General features: G+C 37.7%; 1 pseudogene; it reads left to right on the plus strand.

Annotated features, from left to right (window-relative positions):
* Window positions 1–4,844: 4,844 nt before the first annotated feature.
* LOC127535121 (carbohydrate sulfotransferase 6-like) lies at window positions 4,845–14,080 on the plus strand (annotated as a pseudogene).
* The last annotated feature ends 8,654 nt before the right edge of the window (window positions 14,081–22,734 follow it).

The following is a 22,734-nucleotide window of genomic DNA, read 5'->3' on the forward strand; positions in this document are numbered from 1 at the left end:
CAGTTATCAGCCAACTCAAAAACATTTATGTGAGCTCAATCCCAGTCTCCCGTCCGCTGCAGCTCATAACGGCCAGGAAAACAAAAACTATATATTATTGGGGAAGTCCATTTTGATTGTTTTATGCTCACTCTATGTGTCTCTACCAGCATTTCAGATGTTCTGGTTGTTTTGTGTCTCTTTACAGTCATTTTATCATTTTATGCCCCCATTTGGTGTGTCTTTGTGATGATTTCACATATTCTGGTCCTTTTGTGTCTCTTTATGGTCACTTTTTGTGGGGAATGTGGGTGATGATGTTTCGGTTGCTCTGGTCCTCTAACTAAAAGCTTCCCTGGGGTTCCCTTTCATGTACATCTGCTGTAAACTGCTTTGGAAGAATATATTTATCTTTCCCTGTGCATGAATAAAAAATATCTGAATCTGAAAAGGACTTTTGCTGTATGTTGTGTCAGAATATGTTGTGAATTTTACTTTACTGATCGTATTTTGAGAGAAGATTCCCAGAACTGCTTGTTGCATTGGAGCTTGTTGTCTTCCCTGGAATAGGAACTTTTTTCAGCCTTTAAAAAGATTCTACAGGAATTATTAAAACTGCCTCTAAACAACCTGCTGGTTCCTGCAGTTACACCTCCAGGATAAAATGTATTATAGTCCCTTCTAGTCACATGGCCTCACATGCAAATAATTCATCTGCAAACGGAATGTGATAATTACATTCGTGGACAAGCACAGAGAGCTTGTTTTTTCTTGTTTCAAAATGCTGCGTAGCTTCCGATTTCCTCTGCACACAGTGAGTCTGGTTTAAACGGCGCTCTGCAGGTCTGCAGGATGTTTGGTGGATCTGCCGCTGTCAGGCACAAATAATCTGAACTCCCTCATTTGGTGGCTCATTGTTTCAGCCGGACGTCCTGCCAGCGTCCCTGAGGCCGACCGAGTCTCTGAGACGCTCAGGAAGCACTTTTACTTTTACTCTGGTGGTTTATTTCTACATGACTTTATATTCCTGGGTTTTTATTTTAAAAAAATGCTTATTTAACATCACAGAAACATCATTAGTGACTTAAACACTTTGTTTAGACTGCAGTTGGAGACATAGATTACCTTTAACATCTTTATATGTACTTAATGTTTTCATTTTACAGTGAATTTACTAAATTATGAAGATAAAGCGATTCAATTCACATTTCCGACACTCTTGTCTACAGTGAATTACATTCAGGTTTTGTTGGTGCATTCAGGCGTCATAAAAACAGAGAAGTGTCTTTCACAAAAGACCAACAGAGCTGGAATCCGTGGAGAATCCGTGTACGGTTCACTCATTCGTTTTTCTGTTTCAAAATAAAATCTAAAAAACCAATAAAATAATGTTGTTTTTTTGTTTTTTCAGTTATTAAAACCTAAAGTAAAAACATATATTTACCCTAATGAAAAAATCAGTGTTGATTTTGTTCAAGCTTTTTTAACCCAAATACAAAATACAGCTGTTATTTATTTTGTTGCGACACCGGAAGTCACCGAGGAAGACCAGCTGGTTGGGACAGTAACACATCGAGAAATGAATGTACTCCCAGCCCTTTTACCATTTTCATATCTTTTTAGGAGTGGATTAATATTGAACCAACGGCAGAAAATCATGCCAGCTCACATTGGTTTCTATGTTAGCAGGAGTTTATATTATATATACTTATATTATATTATATTATATTATATTATATTATATTTTTATAATATTATACTATATTATATTATATTTATTATATTATATTTATTTATAACTATATTATTTATAATTATATATATAATATTTATATTATATTTATCTTATATTATAGTTATACTATATTATATTAATATTATATTATATTATATTATATTATATTATATTATAGCTAAATATTATATTACTATTATATGGTATTATTATACTATATTATATTATATTATATTATACCTATATTATATTTATTAATAATTCATATTATACTATTATTAATATTTATATTATAATTATATTTATTATATTATATTATATTATATTATATTATCTATATTATATTATATGATATTTGATATTATATTATATTATATTATATTATTATACTATATTAATTATATTATATTATATTATACTATATTATATTAATTATATTTATATATATATTATACTATATTATATTATATATTAACATATATATTATATTATATTATACTATATTATTATATTATATATAATATATTATATTATTATATTATACTATATATATTTATTATTTATTACTATATTATATTATTTATTATACTATATATTATATTATATTATATTATATATATTAATATATTATTTATATTATATTATATTATTATTATATTTATTATATTATATATATTATATTATATTATAGAGTCTATAATGATGTCAGGAGGTTCTACATGGAGAACAATTAAGAAGATCAATCATGTGTCTGATGCTGATTTGGAGCGAGCTGGAATTTGTTCTGTTAACCACAGATGTTACTTTCAGTGTCATACTTTATTACCTGTACAATGTTCTGTTTCACTTCTGTGTGTTTTACAGACAGGTCTGACATGTGGACAAAAGTTTTTGACGGGATTCTGGTCATCTGTTGGTGCCGCTATTCCAGTTTAACTGGTGATCAGGTTAACTGGTGATAGTTCAGCCTCCAGATGTTTCGCTGCAGATTTATCCAGATCAGACCTGGCTGTGTGTGAAATAAAGATACTGGATGAAGAAAATCTGGCCAAAAACATCAGCATCATTACTTAAGTCTATATCCATGTAAATATCACCTACAGACAGTAAAATTAATGTGCTGGGGAAATAAAACACTTATTTTAATGAACGGTGCGAGGAAACGATGGAATCCAGATAAAATTAGAGACTACAGTCTGACTCATCATTCCAGCGATCAGTTCAATAAACGTCACACTTCATCACAGAGATCTTTGTCTCCTGCCAGGTGTTCAACCCCTGGTGACTGTTCAGGAAACACACCCAGGTTAACTGGGGATAGTCACACCTTAACACAGCCTGCCTGCTTACAGTTTTTTAGATTGCTAACACGCATTGGTCAAAACTGAACTCACATGAAGTCAAACTCTGAACACAGTCTGCAAAACAGAAGTCCATGTGGACCGAACTATGAATCACTTTCCACTGGTTTCACGCAAACGCATTCAGTGAGCTCAGTCCATCAACATTCATCAACTCTTTTCTCAGTTACTGCTTCACCACCTGCAAAACACGAGACTTTTACAGCACATTTTTCAAATGCCAGCACACTTTGTTCTAAGCAGTTAAAAACACAATCAGAACAGAATGATGGGGGAAAACATAGGAATATTTATGAAGCTCAGAAATTCAAATAAGATTCAAACTCATTTTTGTTACATTATTGAAGATGAGAAATTCAATTTACAAGATCAGAATTTAAAAAAATATTATTGCAATAATTAAATATGAGAAATTAAATAATTGTTGTTACAAATATTCAAATAAAAAATTAAATTACAAGATTCAAATTTAAAATTTGTTTTATATTTAGCTCAATTTTTATTTCAACAATTTAATTTTGAATAATTCAGTGTAAATTACAAAATTTTATATTCATCAAGCTTGAAAAATTCAAATCAAATTCTGAGATAATTTTTATTCATTTATTAAAGCTTAAAAAAGTTTGAAAAATGATTGCAACAATTCAAGTTCAAATGAAAAATTAATGCTCAACTTTATTTGAATTTACCCAAATAGAGAATTCAAATGACAAGATTCAAATTTAAACAGAGCTCAATAAAAGAATAAATTAAACGCCCCAAACTCTTCAAACTACCAACAGTAACACGTTTTGAGCCTCCCTGATAACTGCTTGTGTCATTTTTCATGTAGTTTAGTCGGTTTCTTCTATCTGTGTTGTTTTTTTATCACTGTGTCGTCATTTTTAGTCTCTCTATGGCTGTTTCTTATGTTCCGTGGTCATTTTGTGGTCATTCTTGTGGCAGCATCTCATTTAAAACCAGTTCAGATTCATTCTCAGCCAGCAGATGGCGCCCAAATGTCAGTAATCTTCTGCTGATTTCTCACAATCCTGTGAATGCATGAAGTTTTATGACCAATAATAGTAAAAATGAGTTTATTTCAACCTTTAGCACCGTCATTCTGACATTTCTTATGAAACTGATAAAAACAGGTTAAAAAAAAACAGGTTGCAGCTTCATAAATATTAATATTTTCATTTTTTTCCTCCCTATATGACTCTAAACTGGATTATATTTGGACAAAATGAGACATTTGAAGGATGTCATCTTTGGAAATTTTGGTCATTTTTCAATATTTTGACATTTTTAAACTTATTTTAGGAAACAATGAATGAAAATAAGCGTTTTTGTATGTTTGTATCTTTTCCCTATTAGCATAATGCATGTAACGTGAATTTGATGCAGCTTCTGAAATGTGAATATTTTCTGTTTTTCTTCCATAAGGCGACTGTGGCAAGAAAACTCTCTTTTAACGGATGTAAACCTTGAGCAGAACCCGGTTCTTTATGTGGGGGACCCATCTGCTGCTGGCCGGCGGCTGGGAGGGACAGAAGAGGTAGAGAGGTAGAGGATGGGAGAAGAGAGGTGTTGGGATCTAGGAACATATGACACAAATCAGGTACATGTATGATAAGCTAGATGACACATACAAAGTACAAGCTAACATTGAAACTGATTCATAGTTTTCTGTTATGGTGTACGGCCTGTGGCATTAAATATTCTACGTATATAGCTCGTAGTAAAATTCAGACAGTATGTAGATGAGCATATCAAGTATAGTGAGGGTGATGCAGAGTAGACTGGTGGAAAAGGGCAACTGGAAGCAGCAGGTGGAGGAAGGTCAGCAGCAGTGTTCATCTCCCTTCACTGGCTTCCAGTTGCAGCCAGAATCAAATTCAAAACTCTCCTCCTGCTTACAAAACATTTACAAGAACAGCCCCAGCCTACCTGGATTCCCTGATCCAGGTCTACTCCCCTTCACGCCCACTTCGCTCTGCATGTGAGAGACGCCTGGTGCTTCCAGCCCAGCACGGCTCCCAAATCTCTAGCCAGACTCTTCTCCTCTGTTGTTCCCAAATGGTGGAACAAATTACCAAACTCTGTGCGTTCTGCTGAGTCCCTTTCTACTTTAAGAGACAATTGAAGACTCAGTTGTTCAGAGAACACCGAGGCACTTAATCCGACTCCACCTTAGGGGTAGAATAGTCAGTTGGTCCAAAACCCAGCACTTATTTAGCACTGGACAAGTTGAAAAAAACCCCCAAAAAAGTGGGGGGTGGAAGTCTTCTGCAACTTGATGCAACACCTTTGACCAATCGCACTCGAAGCACTTTTGCACTTACTACAGGTTTATCCTTATGTCTGAATTCTTGCTTGTGTTCTACGTCGCTTTGGACAAAAGCGTCTGCTAAATGAATTGTAGAATGTAGCAGCCATCCCACAGTGGACATGATGGAGACCAGAGCAGTTGGTGGACAGCAACCACAGATCTGAAGCATCCAGCTCTGGGACCAGGGACACTCAGAGAAAGGACACAGGGAGAAACAGAGTTAGTGTAATGAAATAACAGTACATAGATTAAATATAAAGGTAGTTAGAGAAGGGCTCAGTGCATCCAGAGAGGTCCCCCAGCAGCCTAAGCCTATAGCAGCATGACTAGGGGCAGAACTAAGGGACGTCCAAGAGGAAGCCAGATGTGCAAATGAAGCCTCCATCTGACCCCCTCAGGGTCACCCTGTAATTTAATGACTTTAAGTTATAATAAGAGGGACTAGTTAACGCATGCTGTGATGCGCAGTCATCAGTGACTAAGGTGGGAGTGGTCATGTGCGCAGGATCTGGGGGTAAATAATACACACGCTAGGCATGTATGTTCCTGACATCCTCCATTAAAGTTCGTCTCTAAAGATACTCACTGGACTGATCATTGACGTTCAAGGGCATAGGTTTGGTCTCAACATTGGTAGGGACGATATAACAGCATAACCTGCATGTACACTTTTTGCTGGGACGGGACATTAATAAGACCAAACAGATTGGTGAACGGGGGTCAGGGCTACATTTCTCACAAATATGAACCTAATTAATTGATAAGCTAAATGATCAATGCAAAATAAATCTGTATTGACTTATACTAATTTTCATGTGTATTGGTTCAGGTGATAGTAATTAAATACATTTTAATTAATAAATAAATGCACTAATAGGTATTTGGTTTCAAAAGTGTAAAGTCACAACATGCTCTAGCCTTCTTTCCTTCTAAACCAGGCCGTTTACATGAAGAAAAGCAGCAGCATGTGTTTTCTTTTGACTGTCAACACTTTCCTGTGAAACACAGACTGGGACCTCTCTCTCTAAGCAGCTTCTTGCTCACGTTTTTCTGGTTCTATATTTTCCAGAAGAGTTCACTACATTTCTCACAGTTTAATTAACGTTAACAGTAGAAAACACATACAGGAGGACAATTCTCTCTAAGCAGCTTCCTACTCGAGTTTTGCAGGTTAGCAAGTTCACACAGTTTAATGTTATGCTAACTCTGATGCAGGTCGGACTTTCAGCAGCAACATTAGTGGTGTGTTCCCCACGTCCACAACACTGACGTCTTTTTACATTACTTACAGTGTCCTCTGCTGCTGCTGCTGGCCGAAAAAACTTCTAATATCCCTCCTCTTTGAAGGGGCGGAGAAGGCGCATGTTTATTTCTTGTGTATTTCTGTCGGGGCTGTGTGGGTGTGCTTGTGGGTGGCGGGGGGTGTCAAATCATCAGCCAATCAAACACACGTTTGATTGGACCGGCACATTCAGCAAGTGAAAAGGGGTAAATGTAAGTCTGAACCTGGTCTGAACAAAATGAAAATAATTCACTTAATAATGGTAGGGTCAGTTCTATCCTTACAACATATGGGAAGACAATCAAAATTACCTATATAACTGAACTCATTATATAATGCAAATAAGGTTGCTTAAAAGTTGGTGGGGACAATTTGACCCTCTTGAAAAGTTGGTAGTGTTATGTCCCTACCGTCCCTATGCAAACCTACGCCCTTGTTGACGTTACACACCCGGTCAGCCCTAACTATAAGATTTATCAAAAAGGAAGGTTTTTAGCCTGGTCTTAAAAATAGAGAGGGTGTCTGCCTCCAGAACTCAAACTGGGAGCTGGTTCCACAGGAGAGGAGCTGATAACTGAAGGCTCTGCCTCCCATTCTACTTTTAGAGATTCTAGGAACAACAAGTAAGCCTGCAGTCTGAGAGTGAAGAGTTCTGCTAGGATAATATGGAACTATCAGGTCTAATATGATGGAGATTGGCTGTTAAGAGCGTTATATATCAGAAGGATTTTAAATTCTATTCTAGATTTATCAGGAAGCCAATGAAGAGAAACCAGCGTAGGAGAAATATGATCTCTTTTAACTCCTGCCAGTACTCTGCCTGCAGCATTCTGGATCAACTGAAGATGTCTGAGAGAAGTATAGGACATCCTGATAATAAGGAATTACAATAGTCAAGCCTGGAAGTAACAAAAGCATGGACTAGTTTTTCTGCATCACTCTGAGACAGGATGTTCTGGATTTTTACAACATTTCTCAGGTGGAAAAAGGAAGTCCTATAGATTTGTTTTATGTGTGAGTTAAAGGACATGTCCTGGTCAAAGATAACTTTGAGGTTCCTCACAGTAGTAATTATCACAGTAATGGAGACCAAAGTAATGCCATCCAGTACTTATGTCAGCAGTCAACCCCTGCAGCACCGTCTCATGACACATTAACTCTGGTTATATTTAAATTTATATCGTCCTTCTGGTGACGATGCAGCGTGTTCTTGATCTCAAACTGGCTATTAAGTGGATCCAGTCCTGTGAGTAAGAGTCGCACCTTCTCAGAGAATTCACAGTATTTGGCAACACAGGAGGAAGCTCGAGTCGTCATAACTTCTCTGACACTGAAGAGATAAATGCTTTTATTGTCATTGTGCCAAATACAATGAAACTTGCGTCATAACTCACAGCAATCAGCAGCAGAGCAATACAAAGTAAATTAAAATGTGCTCTAAGACGTTCATCATGTCTTCTTATTGATGCAGTACTTTTAATTTCTTTTGTTTAGACATAAAATGAATAGACAGATGATAATTACCTTGACAGTTTCAGTGTGCATACCTGGTGGGGCAGCCAGGTCTGTTGGTTCACCACAACATACCATTAAGGTGTGGTTAGCTGTGATCTGCCAGTTCTTCTGGGCCTGCCGAATATAACGACTGTCAAAATCTGCCAGCTGTCACATCACACGCTGTCAGTGAGACGCTTCTGAAGGAGACAAGAGCTTTGCTGAAACTGTCAAGGTAATCAACATCTTTCTACTCACCTTATGCCTGAACAAAAGAACTCAAAACTACTACATTAAAATGAGTTTTAATTCATGTTATCCATGAGAATGAAGCAATCTGTCTTTCAAGTTGTGGCTACGTTGACAAAAACAGCATTATCAGTCCAGGTTAAATGGCAACTGTGCTCAATTTGTGGTGATTAATCAGTGTCGGGTTGATAACTCTGCAGGTTATGAAGACACTGATCATTGTGGTAGTTTAGCTAGCAGTGGGCACCATGACAAAGACCTCTGTGGTAGTTAGTGAACTCAGGACAGAGATTTTGTTTTTAAGTTAACCCGTTGCGCTTCAGTGTCCCGCCCGCGGTACACTTTGAGATCTCCATAAGCAATTTGCTAAATGTCTGAAACGCGATTATACAAACACTATACGCCGATGGAAAGCTTAGATTCTCATGAATCCGCCGATATAAACCACTTTCAGATGTGATTACCACAGCGGTAATATAAACACATTTGTCCGACAAACAAGGAATATCCATCCATCCGTTCTCTGTACACGGCTTCAACATACACAGCGCGACTCACATTTCCGGGTTCATTATTACACACAGATGAAAATATTCCACAAAAAACGGCCATAATCCAACCTTGGACATCCAGACAAAACAAGCCAGTAAACTATTTTGTCCAAAACATGTCTTGAAGTCGGTATAAAATCCACGAATTGGTCGTTTTCGAGGAAATGCACCTCGCGATGCGCGTCCAATATTCCCTGTATTTCTCGTAATATTTTTATTTACAAATAGAATATTAGCGATTTTTGTACTGAAAATGGCTGGAATTGACTGCAGCTTAAGATTGAATAGATGAGCTTTCTTCACCCTGGTAAGTCGATATAACCCAGTCATGTTTACCTTGACACTCACAAAACCTCCATCAGGATGTGGAAGATTGTCTGCTCTACTTAAACCACATTGGAGGTTGATTACAAGTTGTATCTCTAATAGCGACAGTTTTCCAGAGCTCTACATTTTACTTCCTCAAGACTAAAACTCAGCCTAGTTGTTTTACACAGTACACTGGATTGACTATAACAGCCTTAAAGTACGAGAGATGTTTATTATCCAGGAAAACGGTGTCGGTTTTGGACTCTGTATCAGCAGACACTAAATATGAAATGACTCGGATCAGGATATCTCTAATCTGATGATTTATTTAGGACCAGCAGGGATACAGGTGAGGAATCCTTTTTTGTTTGTCAACATGTTTATTTGAAATAAAACAAGTTTGGTTGCTGTTGTTTGACTGGAAGGTTGTGTCCTCAATGATGTATACCAAAGGCGGATCACTAGACAGTGTTTGATATGCTGTAAAACTGGTTTGGAGCCCAGAGGATGATAGCATTCATGAGTAGTTTATTAGTTGTACTGGTGTATTAGCTGTAGTACCTGGTTGGTGGTCTTAATGTTGAGTACTGCAGAGGTGGTCACTCTGTTTTGGATTGATAACACTGCAGGTTATTATGACAATGATTTTAAATTTGCTTCTCAAGCGTTCTGATCTTCATTTACAAAACTCACATTGCACTGGATTGATAACAACCTAAAAGTACATAAGTTGTGTATCATCAAGGAAAACAGCGTCGGTTTTGGACTCGGTATCAGCAAACACTAATATTAAATGACTCTGACCATATATATATATATATATATATGAGAGAGAGAGAGAGAGACAGAGAGAGAGAGATGAAACCTGTTTTTGGTAAGTTTCCCTTTGCAGACGTCAATGAAAAGCAAAATTAAAGAGCAACTTTCATGGTTTTTGGATCTAGTATATACATTAAAATGATGTCTTAATTGAAGATAAAAGTCATCTCTTTCCAAGTTGTATCTTTCTGATAATTGGTGAAAGAATTCCAGTCCTTTGTCGTTAGATATTTTCCGGTATGGAGTAATACCTTTACTATATCAATATTTAAATCTATTAACATTTCTTGCTGGTGTGAAAGCCCCATCATATGCGGGCCAGCGCAGAATCTTTGCATGTTTTTCCACTGCTTTGTCTTTAAGTTCTTTAAACCAAATACTTAATGGTGTTTTTCTAAAAGAATACTTTGTGTAAGAGTGATTGTAATAGTTGTTTGTCCCCTAGAATAGAGGGGAGAGGAATTTGGATCTCAGCTTGATTCATATCCTTCCATCTGGCATCACATGACGGGTCACACCATGCAATCAGTGATCAGTGTTAATAAAGCCTTTTACTAAAATGTATCACCCTTTAGCATCAGCAACTTTGTGAGGTGAATTGGAAATTTACATGGTTTGAGATAAGAACTGAGAGTCCCCTAGCTTTACCTGTTTTATAAAAAGAATAATAAGCATGTTTAAACCATTTTTTCAGCTTTTCATGTTCGTTGTTTGAAAGATGCATTTCTTGCCAAAATATGACATCCTGCTTTTCACGCTTCATTTTAGCCATGACTTCACTCCTCTTTACGGGAATGTGTAAGCCATTTACATTAAGGGTAATAAAATTAGATTTCTGTCTGGACATTTTACTTTTCAAAAAGTAATACAATTATTGCCAGGATTAAACAATCAAAATAAAAACTGAAAAATGTCGGTCTATCTAATGAACGATGGGAACAGATAAAACAAAAACGACTTCCAAATGTGAAGTGCATTATCCACTTCTGAGTTGAGAGAGAAATCCTTTGAAACCAAAGGAGTCGCTCTCAGTGCGAGCCATGAACTGAGATCTGTGTCAAACAGAGCAGCCTCGGCATACTAGGAGGAAAAAACCAGAGAAGGGAAAAACAAGCATGAATTTCCCAGGGTCAAGATTACGAATGTTGTTGAGTAATGACTAATACATGAACACTCAGTGATAATCAGGAAAGAGTAAACCTTAAGTAGTGCCGTCTTCGTTGCGTCGAAATTCTTTTAACCTTTCCTGAATGTGCTTAATTCTTTCCCATTTACCGGTCATCGTGAGGTGTCAGCATTTTGCCACGCAGACTGTGCCATCCTCATTCCAGATGACTCCCGGTGCTTTGTTGTCTGAGAAGAGGTTTCTGCGTCAATCAGTCCTCTCCTCTTCAGGTCAGTCTTGGGCGTCTTTGTAAACCACTGGTCCGGTTTGGTAATGGACTTGGAGTCGTGAAGGTCGAAGCGTCTGGAAACGCACTTCTTTCTCTTTCAGCGGCTTTCTGATGGGGGCATATGCCTTCCTCTTGGCCAGGGTATCGCTGGTATAATCTTGTTCGAAGAAAATACGTCTTCCTTGAAATTGGATGTCCTTCTTGCTCTATGTAGAACGAAGCATGTGTTCCTTAGTTTAAACTCTAGAAAGCAGAGGACGATGGATCTTGGGTTGGCACCTTGGGAAGGTTTGATAGCGAATGAACGGTGGGCATCTTTGTATTTCGAGGGGGGGGGATGCCGAGGAGAGGCAAAAATATAAAAATTTGACAGATATTTGTCCCTATTTTCACAGTTGTTTACCGTTTTGTTACAGGGTTTTTTTCCTGGATAATAAATCGTGGTAATTTTAGAATTGCAAATCTACCTACCAGGTTCAAGATCTCTCAAATTTAAATAAAGTTATTTATTATTAGTTGTTGACATGTTTGTGATTGATCTGCTCCAAACAGGACTATTTTTAGTGAATTTATAAATGAGACATGGGTTACAATAAAGGTATTTTAATGAAATGTCATGATTTTGAGGTTAGTTTTAAACTTAATTTCCCAGATGGATGTTACAGATAATTTGTCCGAAAATTGTGATGATTTTTTTTTTCAGGTTTACAGACTCGGACTCCGAAATAATTGTGTAATTTTGGTAATTTTTTAAAAGAAATGATGACCTTCGAAGCCAACTGCCAGGTTTTAAGGTTTCTCCAATTTAAAACTGCATTTTTACACCATATTTTTACTGGTTCTGGTGCAAAAGTCTTGTGAGCTTCTTAAAGGAGATGTGTAGAATAAAGTGATTTTAATCAACTATCACAATTTTTAAGGTTGAACTGGTTAATTTCCCGTTGAAAACTGATTGTCACACATTACTGGTTTAAATACGATTGGAAAGTTGAAAATTAGCCGTCTTTTTAGGTTTACAGTTCCTGGTTGTTGCAAATATTCAAATTTTCGTGACTTTTTTAAAAGAATAACCTCCTTTCCAAGCCTGCAGGGGGTTTGAAAAAGCCGAACTGCTTGAAATTAAATCAGGTTGAACTTCTTTTGTGGCTCCTCTCAGATGTTTTTCTCCTGACTAGACCCTTGCTGGTGTTGTATCGACTCTCAAATGTACGACGCTTTGGATAAAAGCCTCTGCTAAATGAAATTGTAGAAATTGTTCTGGGGTTCAATAGCTATATGTCCCTTAAATTATAAACCTCGTTGGCCATGTTGATCAGAAATAAAAATATCTGTTTTCTCTGCAGCCGAGGCGACTCTCAGGTCCCCAGACATCGACCAGCAGCCTCCATGATGCCATACTGCAGAAGTGAACCTCAGCATCATGACCTTCCTGGTCATCCTGCAGGGGGCGGCGGTGGTGCTGTTCTGGCGCTGGTACTTGCAGCTCAGCCCCTCCAACGGCAAAGTCCACGTCCTGCTGCTGTCGTCGTGGCGATCGGGCTCGTCCTTGATGGGCCAGGGTGTTCAGCCAGCACCCGTCCGTCTTCTACCTCATGGAAGCCGGCGTGGCACGTCTGGACCCGGCTGCGGGAATCAAGGCGCGCCGGTCGCTCCGCAATGGCGGTGAGGATCTGCTGCGGGAGTGTCTTCCAGTGCGACCTCTCTGTGATGGAGGCCTACATGCAGGAGCCATACAGGTTTCACCTCCTTGTTCATGTGGGCCAAAGCCGGGCCCTTTGCTCACCGCCGGCTTGTATGTTGACGCCACGGAACCAGTTAAGCAACAGAACTGAGTGTGAGCAGCACTGCAAAGCTCAGGGCCTGCAGCGAGCTGAGGAGGCCTGCAACACCTACAGCCATGTGGTGCTAAAGGAGGTGCGCTTTTTTGAGCTGGAATCTCTTTACCCCCTTCTGCAGGACCCCAGCCTGGACTCCGCATCATCCACCTGGTCCGGGACCCGCGGGCGGTTTTCCGATCCAGGGAGGAGTCGGCCTATGACTTGAGGCGTGACAGTGCCACTGTTGTTGGAGCGTGTAACAGTCCCGGACCGAAGAGGTGCAGCACCAGGTCATGCAGGAGATCTGCCGTAGCCACATGAGCATCAACGAGCGTGCCGTCCTGAAGCCGCCTCCATTTCTGAAGGGCCGCTACAAGATGGTGCGCTACGAGGACATGGTGCTCAACCCGCTGGAGGAGATCGATGCATGTTCGAGTTGTGGGTTTGGAGATGACGCAGCAGCTGAAGGAGTGGGTATACCGTATGACCCACGGGAAGGGCAAAGGGAAGAAGGAAAGACGCATTCAAAGTCATATCGCGAGATGCTGACCTCGTGTCTCAGGCGTGGCGCACAATGCTGCCGCACAGCAAAGTCAAACGCATCCAGGAGGTGTGCAAAGGCGCCATGTCACTGCTCGGCTACAAGACAGTCAACAGCGACGAAGAGCAGAAAAGACTCGACATAGATCTGCTGGTGCCTCGGGAGCCTGATCAGTAGTCATGGATGTGGGATCCCCGAATCAGCCATAAGGATGAGAGCTAGAAGGTGCAACAGCAAAACGAGGGAGCACGGTATGATATTATAAACCTGTGCTTATAATGCTATATGCTATAAACCTAATGAATGTGTGACCTAATCAAATGCTTATTTTTATATTGTTTAATTTTGAAACAGTGCAAAAATCAGAAGAGTACCTCATTCAGAAGAATGAGGAGTTGATTATTTTTTGGAAGATGTCTTTTTTATACATTATCTGAGATAAGTCTTTGTTATATTCTTTGATGTTGAATATTGAATACTGGTCTGATATAATCCAGGACAGTCTCATTGTAATGGTAAAGAGTGGTTGGTCGATGCATGGAGAAGTGGCACAAGTGCGGAGGGGGAGGATGTTTGCTGCTCCTTGTAGAAAAATGTTCTACAAGGACAGTTTCTTGAAGGTAGTGCTGCCCCAGAACAAACAGGAAGTTCCTGCAGTTGGAAAGCGACTTATTGCTGTTGGACATGAACATGAAAAGCTCACATAGGGCTGATGAAATCTGCAGCAGCATCCTGAAGGCCACTGTGAATGTTATCCTGAAACCACTTGTTTACTGTATAAATCTATCCTTAATCACTGGGAGAGTTCCAAAAATGACTAAAATTGCTCAAAATCTCCCCCATTTATAAATCTTGGGACAAAAACTAATATCTGCAACTGCCGGACAATTTCCATACTGCCTACGCTGTCCAAAGCACTGGAAAGGACCGTGTACAACAGACTTCATGGTTACTGTAATAAACTTCAGATCCTCCCCTCCTCCCAGTATGGCTTCAGGAAACACAGCGCTACTTGCATGCCGCTTCTAGATTTAATTGAAAAAATGAATGCTGCTATTGACAATGGTGAAGATGCCACTAGAATTTTCCTTGATCTGTCAAAGGCTTTTGACACCATTGATTTTGAGACTCTGCATGGCAAAGTGCCCACTATGGCGTTAGAGGTACTGCTTTGAGCTGGTTCAGAAGCTACTTACAGGATATAAAATGGCCACGAATCACAGGGAAAAAGAATTAAGCATGGGGACATCCGCGCTGCACTGTGCATACATTAATACATGCACGATGCAGCGCGGATGTCTGCGTTTTAGATACAGCTGTATAGTAAAACGCTGACATCCATGTTTACGATAGAACGCGGACATCCGCGCTGCAGCGTGGCATACATAATACATGCACGATGCAGCCCGACATTCCGTCCATGTTCCGCGCTCCGGTCGGAAGGTGATTTTCTGTTGCATTGCGCGCTCACTTCTGCTTTTGATGACATATCGTGCTCAGACGACTCCGTCGACGCGTCGTTAGTTGCAGCCCTACTTCAGGCTCTAGCTAATATGGAGTTGAGAGAGAGTTGGTTCAAATGCAATAAACTATCACTCAAGATCAACATAGTATTTTGTATATATTATGTATATATATATATAATATATATATATATATATTATATATATACATATATATAAATATTAGACCCTCCAGAAAAACGCGATTATGCGATCGTATGAATTCCTGCATTAGTCACCAAAATGCCGCTGATTATGTGGGGCTCAATTATTTCCTCAAAACAGCGCATAATTTCCGCAAGAATCTCACATTCTCCACGAAAAAAAGAGAAATATGCGGGTCCCGCTTGATTTCACAATTTCCGCATAAAATGAGAAAACTATAACCAATATAAATGGAGTTGTGAGTTTTTATGTGACGCCCGGCCTGACGTCATCAGTTTCGCGCATTCACACACACACACACTAGAAGCATGAGCTGATGCGGAGCGCGGCGCTCAGAGACGAAAAACAAGAATGGCGAATGCTCAAAGATCACATTTACAACGAATATTTCAGCCAGAGACTGGGCAAAAACAGTACCCAGATTTACTGCAGGAAAGTGGGGGGAAACTTTTGTGCACCTCGTGCAACATCGTTCTGGAGCACCGAAGAAAATCAACCGTGTTGCAGGTAGTTTGCTCTACCTAAAAGTATAACTAAGCAGAAGAATGTTTTATTTCTGAGAAATTTGTGATTGAGGAATGTTTAAGTCATGCTTAAGCTGATAATCAATGAACATTGGCAGCACTTACTGTGATGTGTCTTGCATGTAGTATGTCTGTTTATCTTTATATTGCTCTTTTTCATTCAGAGGTAGCCTACTAACAGGACGTAGGAGAAGAATCACCTATTTTTTTCGCATCTTTTCGCATATTATTTCCTATCTTTTTGCATATTTCACAACTATTGGCATACTTTGCAACTTTCCGCCATTTCCCCTCATAAAATTGCATAAAAACCCCGCATATTATTTGCATAATCAAGGATTTTCGCCCACAGAATCAAGGATTTTAGCCTGCATTTTTCTGGAGGGTCTAATATATATATATAATATTAATGGGAAACATTAACAAAGTAAATTCTACAAAATGTCTTGGTATCCACTTAGATGAATTTACAAATTTTAGGTATCACATTGACGTGTTAATGAGCAAACTATCAAAATATACTGGTTTACTCTTTAAACTAAGACATTATCTCCCACTCTCTGCTCTTCTTACTCTGTACAGATCCATCATTGAACCACATACCAACTATTGGAATATAATATGGTGTAACACTTTTCCAAGTCATCTTATCACACTACACTGTTTGCAAAGAAGATAATTCATGTTCTTACATGGTCTGCTCATGCAGCTCCTTCTGGCCCCATTTTCCTCTCTCTCTGATTTTAACATCTATCACAACGTCTGTATTATGGATCAGGTTATCAGCCAACTCAAAAAACATTTATGTGAGCTCATCCCAGTCTCCCGTCCGCTGCACTCATAACGCCAGGAAAACAAAAACTATATATTATTGGGGGAAGTCATTTTTGATTGTTTATGCTCACTCTATGTGTCTCTACCAGCATTTCAGATGTTCTGGTTGTTTTGTGTCTCTTTACAGTCATTTTATCATTTTATGCCCCCATTTGTGTGTCTTTGTGATGATTTCACATATTCTGGTCCTTTTGTGTCTCTTTATTGGTCACTTTTTGTGGGGGAATGTGGGTGATGATGTTTTCGGTTGCTCTGGTCCTCTAACTAAAAGCTTCCCTGGGGTTCCCTTTCATGTACATTCTGCTGTAAACTGCTTTGGAAGAATTATTTATCTTTCCCTGTGCATGAATAAAAAATATCTGAATCTGAAAAGGACTTTTTGCTGTATGTTGTGTCAGAATATGTTGTGAATTTTACTTTACTGATCGTATTTTGAGAGAAGATTCCCAGAACTGCTTGTTGCATTGGAGCTTGTTGTCTTTCCCTGGAATAGGAACTTTTTTCAGCCTTTAAAAAGATTCTACAGGAATTATTAAAACTGCCTCTAAACAACCTGCTGGTTCCTGCAGTTACACCTCCAGGATAAAATGTATTATAGTCCTTCTTAGTCACATGGCCTCACATGCAAATAATTCATCTGCAAACGGAATGTGATAATTACATTCGTGGACAAGCACAGAGAGCTTGTTTTTCTTGTTTCAAAATGCTGCGTAGCTTCCGATTTCCTCTGCACACAGTGAGTCTGGGTTTAAACGGCGGCTCTGCAGGTCTGCAGGATGTTTGGTGGATCTGCCGCTGTCAGGCACAAATAATCTGAACTCCCCTCATTTGGTGGCTCATTGTTTCAGCCGGACGTCCTGCCAGCGTCCCTGAGGCCGACCGAGTCTCTGAGACGCTCAGGAAGCACTTTTACTTTTACTCTGGTGGTTTATTTCTACATGACTTTATATTCCTGGGTTTATTATTTTAAAAAAAAATGCTTATTTAACATCACAGAAACATCATTAGTGACTTAAACACTTTGTTTAGACTGCAGTTGGAGACATAGATTACCTTTAACATCTTTATATGTACTTAATGTTTTCATTTTACAGTGAATTTACTAAATTATGAAGATAAAGCGATTTCAATTTCACATTTCCGACACCTCTTGTCTACAAGTGAATTACATTCAGGTTTTGTTGGTGCATTCAGGCGTCATAAAAACAGAGAATGTGTCTTTCACAAAGACCAACAGAGCTGGAATCCGTGGAGAATCCGTGTACGGTTCACTCATTCGTTTTTCTGTTTCAAAATAAAATCTAAAAAACCAATAAATAATGTTGTTTTTTTGTTTTTCAGTTATTAAAACCTAAATGTAAAAACATATTATTTACCTAATGAATAAAATCAGTGTTGGATTTTTGTTCAGCTTTTTTAACCCAAAATACAAAATACAGCTGTTATTTTATTTTGTTGCGACACCGGAAGTCACCGAGGAAGACCAGCTGGTCTGGACCGTAAACACATCGAGAATGGATGTACTCCAGCCTTTTTCCATTTTCATTCTTTTTAGGAGTGGAAAACCAACGCAGAAATCATGCAGCTCCACATTGTTCTATGTTACAGAGTTTATATTATATTATATTATATTATATTATATTATATTATATTATATTATATTATATTATATTTATATTATATTATATTATATTATATTATATTATATTATATTATATTATATTATACTATATTATATTATATTATATTATACTATATACTATATTATATTATATTATATTATATTATATATATTATATTATATTATACTATATTATATTATATTATATTATATTATACTATATTATATTATATTATATTATACTATATTATATTATATATTATATCATATTATACTATATTATATTATATTATATTATATTATTATTATATATTATATTATATTATACTATATTATATTATATATATATATTATATTATATTATATTATATTATACTATATATATTATATTATATTATATTATACTTATATATATTATATTATATTATACTATATTATATTATATTATATTATATTATACTATATTATATTATATTATATTATATATATTATATTAATATTATATATATATATATTATATATTAATTATATATATTAATTATATCTATTATATTATATTATATTATTTATTATATATATATTTATATTATATTATATATATTATTTATATTATATTATATTATATTATATTATATTATATTATATAGAGTCTATAATGATGTCAGGAGGTTCTACATGGAGAACAATTAAGAAGATCAATCATGTGTCTGATGCTGATTTGGAGCGAGCTGGAATTTGTTCTGTTAACCACAGATGTTACTTTCAGTGTCATACTTTATTACCTGTACAATGTTCTGTTTCACTTCTGTGTGTTTTACAGACAGGTCTGACATGTGGACAAAAGTTTTTGACGGGATTCTGGTCATCTGTTGGTGCCGCTATTCCAGTTTAACTGGTGATCAGGTTAACTGGTGATAGTTTCAGCCTCCAGATGTTCGCTGCAGATTTATCCAGATCAGACCTGGCTGTGTGTGAAATAAAGATACTGGATGAAGAAAATCTGGCCAAAAACATCAGCATCATTACTTAAGTCTATATCCATGTAAATATCACCTACAGACAGTAAAATTAATGTGCTGGGGAAATAAAAACACTTATTTTAATGAACGGTGCGAGGAAACGATGGAATCCAGATAAAATTAGAGACTACAGTCTGACTCATCATTCCAGCGATCAGTTCAATAAACGTCACACTTCATCCACAGAGATCTTTGTCATCCTGCCAGGTGTTCAACCCCTGGTGACTGTTCAGGAACACACCCAGGTTAACTGGGGATAGTCACACCTTAACACAGCCTGCCTGCTTACAGTTTTTTAGATTGCTAACACGCATTGGTCAAAACTGAACTCACATGAAGTCAAAACTCTGAACACAGTCTGCAAAACAGAAGTCCATGTGGACCGAACTATGAATCACTTTCCACTGGTTTCACGCAAAACGCATTCAGTGAGCTCAGTCATCAACATTCATCAACTCTTTTCTCAGTTACTGCTTCACCACCTGCAAAACACGAGACTTTACAGCACATTTTTCAAATGCCAGCACACTTTGTTCTAAGCAGTTAAAACACAATCAGAACAGAATGATGGGGGAAAACATAGGAAATATTTATGAAGCTCAGAAATTCAAATAAGATTCAAACTCATTTTTGTTACATTTATTGAAGATGAGAAATTCAATTTACAAGATCAGAATTTAAAAAATATTATTGCAATAATTAAATATGAGAAATTAAAATAATTGTTGTTACAAATATTCAAATAAAAATTAAATTACAAGATTCAAATTTAAAATTTTGTTTTTATATTTAAGCTCAATTTTTATTTCAACAATTTATTTTGAATAATTCAGTGTAAAATTACAAAATTTTATATTCATCAAGCTGAAAAATTCAAATCAAATTCTGAGATTAATTTTTATTCATTTATTAAAGCTTAAAAAAGTTTGAAAAATGATTGCAACAATTCAAGTTCAAATGACAAAATTAATGCTCAAACTTTTATTGAATTTACCCAAATAGAGAAATTCAAATGACAAGATTCAAATTTAAACAGAGGCTCAATAAAAGAATAAATTAAACGCCCCAAACTCTTCAAACTACCAACAGTAACACGTTTTGAGCCTCCTGATAACTGCTTGTTGTCATTTTTCATGTAGTTTTAGTCGGTTTCTTCTATCTGTGGTTGTTTTTTTTATCACTGTGTCGTCATTTTTAGTCTCTCTATGGCTGTTTCTTATGTGTCCGTGGTCATTTTGTGGTCATTTTGTGGCAGCATCTCATTTAAAACCAGTTCAGATTCATTCTCAGCCAGCAGATGGCGCCCAAATGTCAGTAATCTTCTGCTGATTTCTCACAATCACTGTGAATGCATGAAGTTTTATGACCAATAATAGTAAAAACTGAGTTTATTTCAACCTTTAGCACCGTCATTCTGACATTTCTTATGAAACTGAAGTAAAAACAGGTTAAAAAAAAACAGGTTGCAGCTTCATAAATATTAATATTTTCATTTTTTTCCTCCTATATGACTCTAAACTGGATATATTTGGACAAAATGAGACATTTGAGGATGTCATCTTGGAAATTTTTGGTCATTTTTCACAATATTTTGACATTTTTAAACCTTATTTAGGAAACAATGAATGAAAATAAGCGTTTTTGTATGTTTGTATCTTTATTCCCTATTTAGCATAATGCATGTAACGTGAATTCTTGATTGCAGCTTCTGAAATGTGAATATTTTCTGTTTTCTTTCCACTAAGGCGACTGTGGCAAGAAAACCTCTCTTTTAACGGATGTAAACCTTGAGCAGAACCCGGTTCTTATGTGGGGGGACCCATCTGCTGCTGGCCGGGCGGGCTGGGAGGGACAGAAGAGGTAGAGAGGTAGAGGGATGGGAGAAGAGAGGTGTTGGGATCTAGGAACATATGACACAAAATCAGGTACATGTATGATAAGCTAGATGACACATACAAAGTACAAGCTACATTGAAACTGATTCATAGTTTTCTGTTATGGTGTACGGCTGTGGCATTAAATATTCTACGTATATAGCTCGTAGTAAAATTCAGACAGTATGTAGATGAGCATATCAAGTATAGTGAGGGTGATGCAGAGTAGACTGGTGGAAAAGGGCAACTGGAAGCAGCAGGGTGGAGGAAGGTCAGCAGCAGTGTTCATCTCCCTTCACTGGCTTCCAGTTGCAGCCAGAATCAAATTCAAAACTCTCCTCCTGGCTTACAAAACATTTACAAGAACAGCCCCAGCCTACCTGGATTCCCTGATCCAGGTCTACTCCCCTTCACGCCCACTTCGCTCTGCATGTGAGAGACGCCTGGTGCTTCCAGCCCAGCACGGCTCCAAATCTCTAGCCAGACTCTTCTCCTCTGTTGTTCCCAAATGGTGGAACAAATTACCAAACTCTGTGCGTTCTGCTGAGTCCCTTTCTACTTTTAAGAGACAATTGAAGACTCAGTTGTTCAGAGAACACCGAGGCACTTAATCCGACTCCACCTTAGGGGTAGAATAAGTCAGTTGGTCCAAAACCCAGCACTTATTTAGCACTGACAAAGTTGAAAAAAACCCCAAAAAGTGGGGGGGTGGGAAGTCTTCTGCAACTTGATGCCAACACCTTTGACCAATCGCACTCGAAGCACTTTTGCACTTACTACAGGTTTATCCTTATGTCTGAATTCTTGCTTGTGTTCTACGTCGCTTTGGACAAAGCGTCTGCTAAATGAAATTGTAGAATTGTAGCAGCATCCCACAGTGGACATGATGGAGACCAGAGCAGTTGGTGGGACAGCAACCACAGATCTGAAGCATCCAGCTCTGGGACCAGGGACACTCAGAGAAGGACACAGGGAGAAACAGAGTTAGTGTAATGAAATAACAGTACATAGATTAAATATAAAGGTAGTTAGAGAGGGCTCAGTGCATCCAGAGAGGTCCCCCAGCAGCCTAAGCCTATAGCAGCATGACTAGGGGCAGAACTAAGGGACGTCCAAGAGGAAGCCAGATGTGCAAATGAAGCCTCCATCTGACCCCCTCAGGGTCAACCCTGTAATTTAATGACTTTAAGTTATAATAAGAGGGACTAGTTAACGCATGCTGTGATGCGCAGTCATCAGTGACTAAGGTGGGAGTGGTCATGTGCGCAGGGATCTGGGGGGTAAATAATACACACGCTAGGCATGTATTTCCTGACATCCTCCATTAAAGTTCGTCTCTAAAGATACTCACTG

Source organism: Acanthochromis polyacanthus, chromosome 8 (genome assembly GCF_021347895.1).
Source record: "Acanthochromis polyacanthus isolate Apoly-LR-REF ecotype Palm Island chromosome 8, KAUST_Apoly_ChrSc, whole genome shotgun sequence".
Lineage (NCBI taxonomy): Eukaryota > Metazoa > Chordata > Actinopteri > Pomacentridae > Acanthochromis > Acanthochromis polyacanthus.